At 40.4% G+C, this 10000-nt stretch overlaps 1 protein-coding gene across 1 annotated transcript in view; it reads right to left on the bottom strand.

Annotated features, from left to right (window-relative positions):
* The window catches only part of LOC143032397 (uncharacterized), a 59432-nt gene extending 54811 nt beyond the window's left edge, over nt 1–4621 (bottom strand). Inside the window, exon 1 of the mRNA XM_076197110.1 lies at nt 4234–4621. The gene's annotated coding sequence lies outside the window, so the exon portion shown is untranslated. The remainder of the gene's footprint in view (nt 1–4233) is intronic.
* Between the last annotated feature and the right edge of the window lie 5379 nt (nt 4622–10000).

Genomic DNA, 10000 nt, shown 5'->3' with positions numbered 1-10000 from the left:
CAACTCTCGTGATGAATTCAAGCTGAGAAATTATCTATTATTTTTATTGTTGTTGTTGTTGTTATTATTATTATTAATAATAATATTATTGTTGTTGTTATGAATATCATCACTATTGTTTTTATTAGTAGTAGTACTATCATTATTATTATTACTATTGTTGTTATCATTATTATTATTATTATTATTATTATTATTATTATTATTATTATTATTATTATTATTATTATTATCATCATTATTATTATTATTACATGCACACACACACACACACACACACACATACACACACTCACACATACACACACACACCAGGGCTGAAATAATTTCACAGTCGCTGCGCTGCGAGTCGTTACTCAAGCTCTCGTGGGCAGGGAGTTGGGTGTGTGTGCGCGTGTAAGGTCACAGCATTACCCATAGATCGGTCATATATGAGCTCTGAGCTCTCTTCCGGGAGGGAAATAGCTGTCGATCACGAGTCCAATACGTGATTTAAGACCATGATGAATCACACACACACACACGCATGCATACACAGACACACCAAAGACCATTCCTCTGTATAAGGAGATGGCTGAGTCAATGCACACACCCGCGCCATAAAAAGTATTAAGTAAAGAAAAATAAATTAAATTAATAAGCCATCCCTAACATCACATTACCTCGAGGTGAAGGGTCACCCTTGTCCTCCACCACATTGAGTCAAAAGCAATGCAGTAAGGCACAGTCCTTCTATAGCAGAACCCGACATCCAAATCTGGTGCACGGTATGGCGACCCTCCGCTCTTCATCCACTCAAAATAAATAATGAAGTTGATGAGAACATCCCTTCCGACCGCGTCATCCATTCATCCATTCACAATCTCCTTCCATTCCCTCTTCCAATCCACGTGCATCCAAAGCCTCCTTCATCCCATCCATCTGTCTCAATCTCGGTCTTCCTCTCAAGCCAAACTCACCCCATACACTTCTGGTTCCCTAGTCTTTCCTCGTTGATTCTTTCCATATCCCCAAACCATCCCAACTCTTTCTATTCTATTCTATACGAATTTCCCCTTCTCTGTTCTCCGTCTTATCTCCCCATTTCTCTGTCAATTTTTGTCAATCATATTCTATTTTTCAAACACTACCTGAAAAAAATCAGGATTTCCTTCCCTACATTTCCTGAGCTGATAAAGTCTCTGCTCCATACAGCAATGTGACTACAATCATTCTTACAACTTTCTCTTTGCATTGATTTCTTACAAGACGTTTAATTCTACTTAGACATTTACTCATTTCCTTTACTCTATACATCACATCATGCACTGCCACAAGCGACCCCAGATACTTAAAGATTTCCTCTTTCACTTTTCACACTCACACTCGACCTGTCACCTGGGTGTTGCAGGTAAGGTCATCATATTAAGACAGCAGGGCAGGACTCGTAGTAATGGGTTTAAATTGGACAAATTTGAAAAGGGAATAGGAAAGGACAAGCTTACCAGCAGTGGTTAACGACTGGAAAAGGCTTAGTAACCATGTAGCAAGCGCAGAAACTAATGGTTGTGAGAGGATGAAATAACTTTATGGGTATGGATGATAGGTGGCAAGGGACATGGAACTACATAGTGTAGGCCTTATGGTCTTTTGCACTCTCCTCCGTTCTTATGTTCTTATGTTTTCTTATAAATATCACCACTCGCACATATTGTACATCTCGCAACTCAGCCCAAATTCAATCATAACGTTCTTCTTACACATTCCTTTCCAAACTCAGTTACCAATTGCTTCAGACACTAATAATTTTTTCGTTCCTTTTTTATATAAAGTCGGAAGGCGATTATGATAACGTTATTTTATTTCTTAAACAATAGAAGTCATACGTCACTTGGCAGACCGCGAGATCACACCAATTCCTCCTCGCGGATACGGGCAAGTCAACGACCTTTTGCCATGTTAAGCTCGTTTCACACGTGTCGACTTTTCACCGTGCGCCGTCCACGACACGACGTCGTACTGTCAAATAACCATAGCTATATATGGGCGTTTTCACACGTCACGACCACATGTGAAAGCACCCATAGACACCCATGGGTATTGAAGAGCACGACATCATGTCATGGACGGCGCACGGCAAAAAGTCGATACGTGTGAAAGGAGCCTTAAGGTAGTCTATGGTTAGGTTAAATTGGTGAAACTAATCATCACCATTCGTTGAAGATGGCAAAAATGGTGCGATCTCCAAGTGATATATAAGTTTTAATATTTTATTCTTTGCGTGGGTGGATTGGCCGCTTAATCCTTCGACTGCCGGAAGATTCCCTCATCAGAATAAAATCGCCTAGTGGCAGCTAGACTAAAACTTATAAATCTAACATGTTAATTAAATGGTTAATCGAGATCATGTTAAACCTTCTTAACGGATGGATAAAATGGTCTGGCCTCAGGCAGAATAAAAACTATAACTCGAACGTGGTCGTCAAAAGCTCTAGAGGAGAAAAAAGTTGGGGGGGGGAGGTGGAGAGGAAATTAGTGTCGCCCGAAAACAATTACCGGTTTATATTCTATACCAAAATTACTAAACTGGTATAGGAGTGTCCATTTTCAAGACCCGACACCTGCCTTACCTTACCTGCTCTCCTTCGTTTATTACTATAAGCTGGTGACATAGAAACAGTCCCACACTCACACAATACAGGCAACCGTCCAACGTTTCTTCCCAGAGAGATCATCTGTGGGTGAATTCCAAGACCCGTTGCCAGTCACTGTGAGGTTGGGGATTTCCAGTCACTGAGACTCGAACTGTCCGTCACATTTGGTCTCCAGAAGCTTCGAGGACACAAACCAAGGCGCATGTGGCATATTACATATAATATGTTGCATATAACATGTCGCATACTACATGTGGTATTACACATGTTTTTTTTTCGCTTTAACAAATTCTCTGAAGAACCTGACGAGACTCTGATCGAATCCCCCAACGATAGTGAGGAACCTGAAGGTCTTTGTCGATCTGAGGTAGGAATTTGGAGCGTTTGGTCGAACTGACGACGCTGTTTTCGCCAATTAAAATCGTGATATGTTTTAAGAAAGATGAAATGAAAGACCTTGGACAACTTGAATGGTACACCTTCGTTCATCGCCTGATGTCAACTCAACAGTCTCATCTGTAGCTTGGAAGGATCGCAATTTGGAACCATGACAATTTGGCTGACGGAATGTGATTCACTACCAAGGTCTTGGATCATGTGTTGAATTCATGATCGACAGCTATAACCTTCCCGGATGAAAGGCCCAGAGCTCATATGTGATCCGATCTTATGGTATTGCATTTGCTGGGACTTCGCGCGGGCGCGCGCACACACATACACACACACACACACACACACACACACACACACACACACACACACACACACACACACACACACACCAACTCCTTGCCCATCAGAGTTGGAGTGTCGCCTCACAGTGGAGTGATGCTGAAACGTTGAACGTTGCAACCCTGGTCGGGACTCGAACCCGGGTCGCTGAATTAGCGGTCAAGAACGGTACCACTGCACCATCGGACTGGTGTATGGGATTTGTTTTTTCCCCGAGCAGCACCGAGCACCTGTGTAAATTACTGTTATTATCATTATTGTTACTATTATTATTTTTATTATTATTATTTTTATCATTATTATTATTATTATTATTATTATTATTACTATTATTATTATCATTATTATTATTATCATCATTATTATTATTGTCATTATTATTATTATTATTATTATCATCATTATTATTATTATTATTATTATCATTATTATTATTGATGTCAAAAGTCGGTTAATCAATTTTGGTGTAAAACGCATTGAAAAGGTTAAGGAACACTGAGAAAAAAAAATGCGGGGATGACATGTCCAGCATCCACATAATCACAGAAAAATAAGATAAAATAAAAATGTTTGGCTATTTTCTGCTGAGTAATCAGTTTCCAATTCGCAAATCCAATTTCATGGATTCATGTCCAACTCGGCAAGGTAACTTTTCCATTTCCCAAACACAAAACAAGAATGTGACATTTTTTCTTAAACAGAAGCCTAATATATAAACCTGTGTTAAATCCCATTTATGATTAATCTTTCCCAACGTGATTCAACAAAGGTCTGTTCCGATCAAGATACGCGGGTCTGTGACCTTTTCCATATATACTAATATACTAGAAAACAACTGTACAATACTCTGTCTCTGTTTTCGAGTAACCTTGATATTCGGAGTGAATCTCTTGGGCCTGTCATACGTATGACCCAGCGTTGAGGTTGATGAGAGAAGCTGGGTGTCCTCCTCGGACTACTAAGTCCTGGAACACATCACACAAAAACACACAGACGCACACATTCACGCAAGAACACCGCAACACCAACACTGACGCGGGATCAACCGTGAACGGGCCCAGCATGTTCCCACACTTCCCGGGCAGGAGGGAGGGGGAGAGTGAGAGTGGGGTGACCGTAGGGTATGGAGGCGGATATGAGAGAGGAAAGGTAAGTGGAGAAGTGACGGTTGTGACAGGGGAGGAGATGGGGCTTAAGCTGTGAGCTGAATAGTTAAGTATTCATAGGAGGAAGCAGGAAGAGGTAGACCAACAAAAATGGCGGGGCATTTTTGTTTTCCCTACACCATTTTTTTTCTTTTTGTTTCAAATCTTAGGTTAATCTAACCTAACCTAACCTAACCTAACCTAACCTAACCTAACCTCCTCTCAAACACTTTGGATATACCTGCCTTGATGTCGGGAAAACAAAAGTTATTCAAAATGGGAATAGAACTAAGATAGACAAGGAATGAGATGCAGGTTAATGTCTATGAATATATGAACAAAAAAAAGTGAAGGAATAATTAAGATGGAAGACATAACTGGGGAGGATAAACGTGGTGTTAGTGAAGAAGAGAATAAGAAGTAGGGGAGTGGGAAAACCACAGGAAGTGGGATGCAGAAGGATAAGATGGAAGAGGAGGCATAGGAATAATTCAGGGAGAAAGATGGGGTGGAAGAAGAATGTAAAATGTGCAAGAAAAGTGATCTAAATACGGAGAAAGAAGAAGGAGGAAGCGTAGGTGTGATAATGATGAAGAAAGAGAAGTGAAGATCAAAGTTAAAATAAACAAAATTATAATAATAAAAGACAAAGAGATGGAACGTCAAATAACGCGTGTTCGTTAGGAAAACACACGACCAGACTGAATGTAAATTGCGGTATGAAGGACGTTGACTGATGACAGATGATGGAACAGGATAAGAGTAGCGGGGACGGGAAGTGTTAGCCCCTTTTGAAATCCTCTTGATTGCCTCCCTAGCTGTGTAATTTTGGAGAATAGTATATACTTTTTACGTAGCCGAGCAGATTAGTGTCGATACTTGCGACGGAGATCGAGGTGACGGCGGTTCGAACCCCTGACGCGAACTAGTTAGACCAAAGGCATGGTTCATCACATTCCACGCAACAAAGTCCTCTGTAAAGGTCACCGTCCTAGCCTCCTGATGGGGGGAGTTCGCGACGTTAAACTGAATCACATATGTCCCCTCTTCTATAGCCGTGGCCCTATTCCACTCCCTGATCCCAATTCCAAATGTTCTAAATAAGCTACTGAGAGAAGAAGATAAAAGATGCACTCTTGGTGAAAGAGGAGAAATCTAGAGGGTGTTGAAAGAAAAGTGGAAGTGAATGAGAAGGAGGAGGAGTAGGAGGAGGAAGGAGGAGGAAGAATAGGGAGAGGGGGTGTAGGTTAATGTAAGAAAGATTATTGGAAGCAGAGAAGTATGGGGAAGGGGCAGAAGAGGTACATAGGGACGGAGGACCAAAAGAGGAAAAACCTAAAGGATGGTGAAAGAAAAATGGAAGTGAGTGAGGAGTAGAAGGAGGGAGTAAGTTAGTGTGAGAAAGACTTTGGAAAGCAGAGAAGTATGGGGAAGGGGCAGAAGAGGTACATGGGGACGGAGGACCAAAAGAGGAGGACGAGAAAGAGGAGAGAGAGAGACTGGATGGGGTTGACCTTCAGCACACATGGGAACAGTGACACTGCACTGGTGTTTGAGTTAGTTAGCGGAGAGGCACAGGAAGAAAGAGGGTCGGGGTGGGGGTGGGGGATGGGGGGGCAATTAATTCTGGAAATGTGAGGAGGTGTAGAAGGTCATCACCGAAGGATCGCCACGGAGATGAATTAAATAGTCCAGAAGGAAACGTTCCACACGGTATTAAAGAGGTTAAGCAACATGGCTACAATATTTTCCTCCACCTGTGGTACTCTGCTGTTAACCTTTTGACGACACGGATTTTTTTTTTCCTAAGTTTGATAAAATTCTACGAGTATAAGTGTAAGGAAATCGCCACACTCGTCCTTAAGATTAACATATTTCCAGTCAGAAGGTTTGCCTTTAGAACAATGCGTTCCTCGCGATTGTTTAACTAATTACTAGTCCGATTTAGTAGGTTACCTTTTGCCATGCGAATTTTGTAGTCTCTTGTGGTGGAACGCTTTCAGAAGCTCTGTATCCAGTCACTGGGGATATGAAATACTGGTAGGTATATTCCAAAAGACAACTAAGGTGATGCTGGCAAAGAAGCTCGTCGAAAAGTAACAGCCCTCACAGAACGGATCTACACTGTAATACTGGTGTTTCATCACGGTCTTTAGATTATGTGTCGGACTTGTGATCAACAAATATTGCCCTCTCGGATGAGAGCTCAGAACTTATATATACCCGATCTATGAGTAATGCTGTAACCATTCACACACACACACACACACACACACACACACACACACACACACACACACACACACACACACACACACACACACACACACACACACACACACACACACACACACACACACACACTCACATACAAAACTCCTTACCCACGAGTGTTGCAGCGATGTTGAAATTATTTCATCTCTGGGCGGGAATCGAACTCCGGCCGTTGGGTTAGCGATAACGAACGGTACCACTGCACCGCCGAGTCGTTTGATATTCGATCTGCACCTGACAAGACACCAGTGATTCCTAACCGCATTGTATCATTTTCCTGGGTAGCGTGGATCATGTCGACCTTAATGCAGTCTGTCGAGGTCCTTCTTATATCATAAGTACATAGGAATGGAGGAGACTGCAAGAGATCATAATGCCTACACTAGGCAGTTCCATGTCCCTTACCACCTGCCATCACTATCCATAAAGTTATTTAATCTTCTCTTAATAAATGTTTCAGCGTTCACTACATAGTGCTAAGTCTATTCCATTCGGTAACCACTCCTTTGGTAAACCAGTTATTGTCTGCATGGAATCGTTGGCGAGCAAGGCTGTTAACAACATTCTGCCTCATTCTCAGTTGACTTTCTGATTGCAATAGTTCAGGGCAAGTACTCCAATCTTGTTCGTCACAGTAGAACGGCTGGATGCAGTGCAGATCGATAGTTCGAAACCCGCTTGGTCCAACCGAGTCTTCAGGCACCAATCTTTTAATATTGTCACAAACATCCTCCACCTATAATATGCGGATTAATAAGAGCCTTGGGAGGATAATACTTTACCTTAGTAGCACTGCCTCCTCTCCTAATGTTGAGTGTACAAAAATTTGTTTATCATCTATTAGGTCTATTATCAATCAGCAACTACTAAGGTTAGACAAAGATATATACATATATATATATATATATATATATAATATATATATATATATATATGTATGTATGTATATATTCATATATTGAAGATTAGATTATAGCAATTACATACCCTCATTACATACAAAATATTTCTCTTACATAGTCTTACATATATGAGATAGAATGAAATCATAGTATCATTACTCTGGTCTCCACATTCTTATTCATATGAAAAGGGATTAATAAAAAAGTAAACATCAGTAAATAAACTTAATTAGCATAATTTACACACATATTATGAATTAGATATATTGTATTAATATTAATCAATGTATTAAAGAGTTCACCAATAATATAATTGCAATGGATAATTTGCTTGTACATGGTTTATTATATATATTATTGAATATTCTTTTCATCTCCAGTTTGAACAAGATAATCATTAATCCTTAATACAATACAAATTCCAGGCTTACATACATTATTGGTTTGCTTCCTCTCTGCTACAGCATTTCCCCCTTATTTATTATTTCTAAATATGCCAAAGATAGGCACATGTTATGAATTCCCATTAGAATAACATGAGGGACATGTTACTCGTTTAGCTGTAATCGAGAGAGAGACCAAAATACTCTTTCCAACTTGGTTCGACATCAAAACAAGTTCCAACAATGGAACTGTCGACATATATGGTCGTTAACATAAATCATACATTATCTATACATCACAAGAAATTAAAGCAAATACATCCTTGAATTTTCATACACTAATTAGAATATAACCATCTAAATTATATAACGTATACGTAAATATGTTCACTTTTGAAATACTAAACACTACAAATAGGATACGCATAAGAGAATGAAAGAGAATGGAAAACAATAAGGGTGACTATCATACGCAGTATGGTAACAATATCAACCATATTTTGTTTATATACTATAACTTTCCGTGTGGCCTAGTGTCTGTAGAAAGACAACAAGCCCCCATGACATCTACAGGATGCAACTGCTCCCAGGTAAAAAAAAAAAAGTCTAATGTACAAATACCTCAATCACACACCATCGTCCCAGCGACAAATTTAAACTCATCTAGGGAAATATAAAAGAAGTTAGTATTGTACTTAATTCTAGGGCTATGTTAATTTCTAAACTCCTCTTCCTTAACGATGGCCGAAGTAATTCTCTCTTTTATGACAACTTCCCTACATCTAACCTAACCTTAAGACATAACATGGTTGGCTTCAATGAAAGTTTGAGGGTTAGGTGTCGGGAGTTACTTGGTATTTCCACCCTGGATTTAAATTGGACAAACTTAGGTTTAAGAAGGAAACAAGCAATAACTGGTTTGCCAACAGAGTGGTTAACAAATGGATTAGACTTAGTAACCATGTAGCGAAACCTGAAGCAATATGTTGTTTTTAGAGAATATAAGATAACTTATGAATAGCGATGACAAGTGGTAAAAGACATGGAACTGCCTAGTGTAGGCCTTAGGGTCTTTTGTACTCTCCTCTATTCTTGTGCTCTTATGTTCTTATGGTTGATCAGACACTTAAGAAAAAGAAGACATATATAAAGGGTGGAATGATCCTGGAAAGTACTTGATCAAATGATCACAGCAGGAGGGGAAGATGCTGAGGAGGGAACACTGGGAGTGGGATTTCCATACTGGGAGCTCAAGGGTACATTAGGTTTCGAGCCGGGCGTGATTTGCATCTCAGATATCCAGCAGAACCTACTCATGGAAGGGACTCCGCCATGGGTCAGTATTTGCGCGCGTGTCTGGTAACCGCGTCGGGACTTCGGGCGTGTGTTCGAATCCTGGCCACGGCATAGAGTTGAGGAAAGACATCCACTCATCACGGACCTTAGGTGACCTCAGATTCCTCCGGATATCGTCACCGCAGACAGTGGCATATCGTGGACTCCGGCTAAGTGTATGGTACTGGTGAGGTTAAAGCCCTCCTTGGGTTTTATTTCTCTTACATAAAAGAACATAAGAATGGAGGAGACTGCAGGGGACCGTAAAGCCTACACGAGGGAGTTCTAAGTCCTTTGCCACCTTTCATCCCTATCCATAAGGTTATCCCATCTTCTCTTAAAATACAAATTGTTTCAGCGCTCGGTACATGGATGGTTACAAAGTCTATTCCATTCGTTAACCACTCTGTTGGTAAACCACTTCTTACCTATTTCCTTCTTAAACCTAAATTTGTTCAAATCTCAAATTATTTCAGTACATACTCAAAGCTTAGGCGTATGGACCTGAAGAGAAGGAAATGTTCTATGTTAAGCTTGGATCTATGGTCAACCAATGCATGTATGTGTATATGCAAGTCGGTTTAGGGAGTGATTTT

The sequence above is a fragment of the Oratosquilla oratoria genome, chromosome 13 (genome assembly GCF_046742065.1).
Source record: "Oratosquilla oratoria isolate Oo_2021 chromosome 13, ASM4674206v1, whole genome shotgun sequence".
NCBI lineage: Eukaryota > Metazoa > Arthropoda > Malacostraca > Stomatopoda > Squillidae > Oratosquilla > Oratosquilla oratoria.
This window is presented reverse-complemented; position numbering and strand designations above follow the sequence as displayed.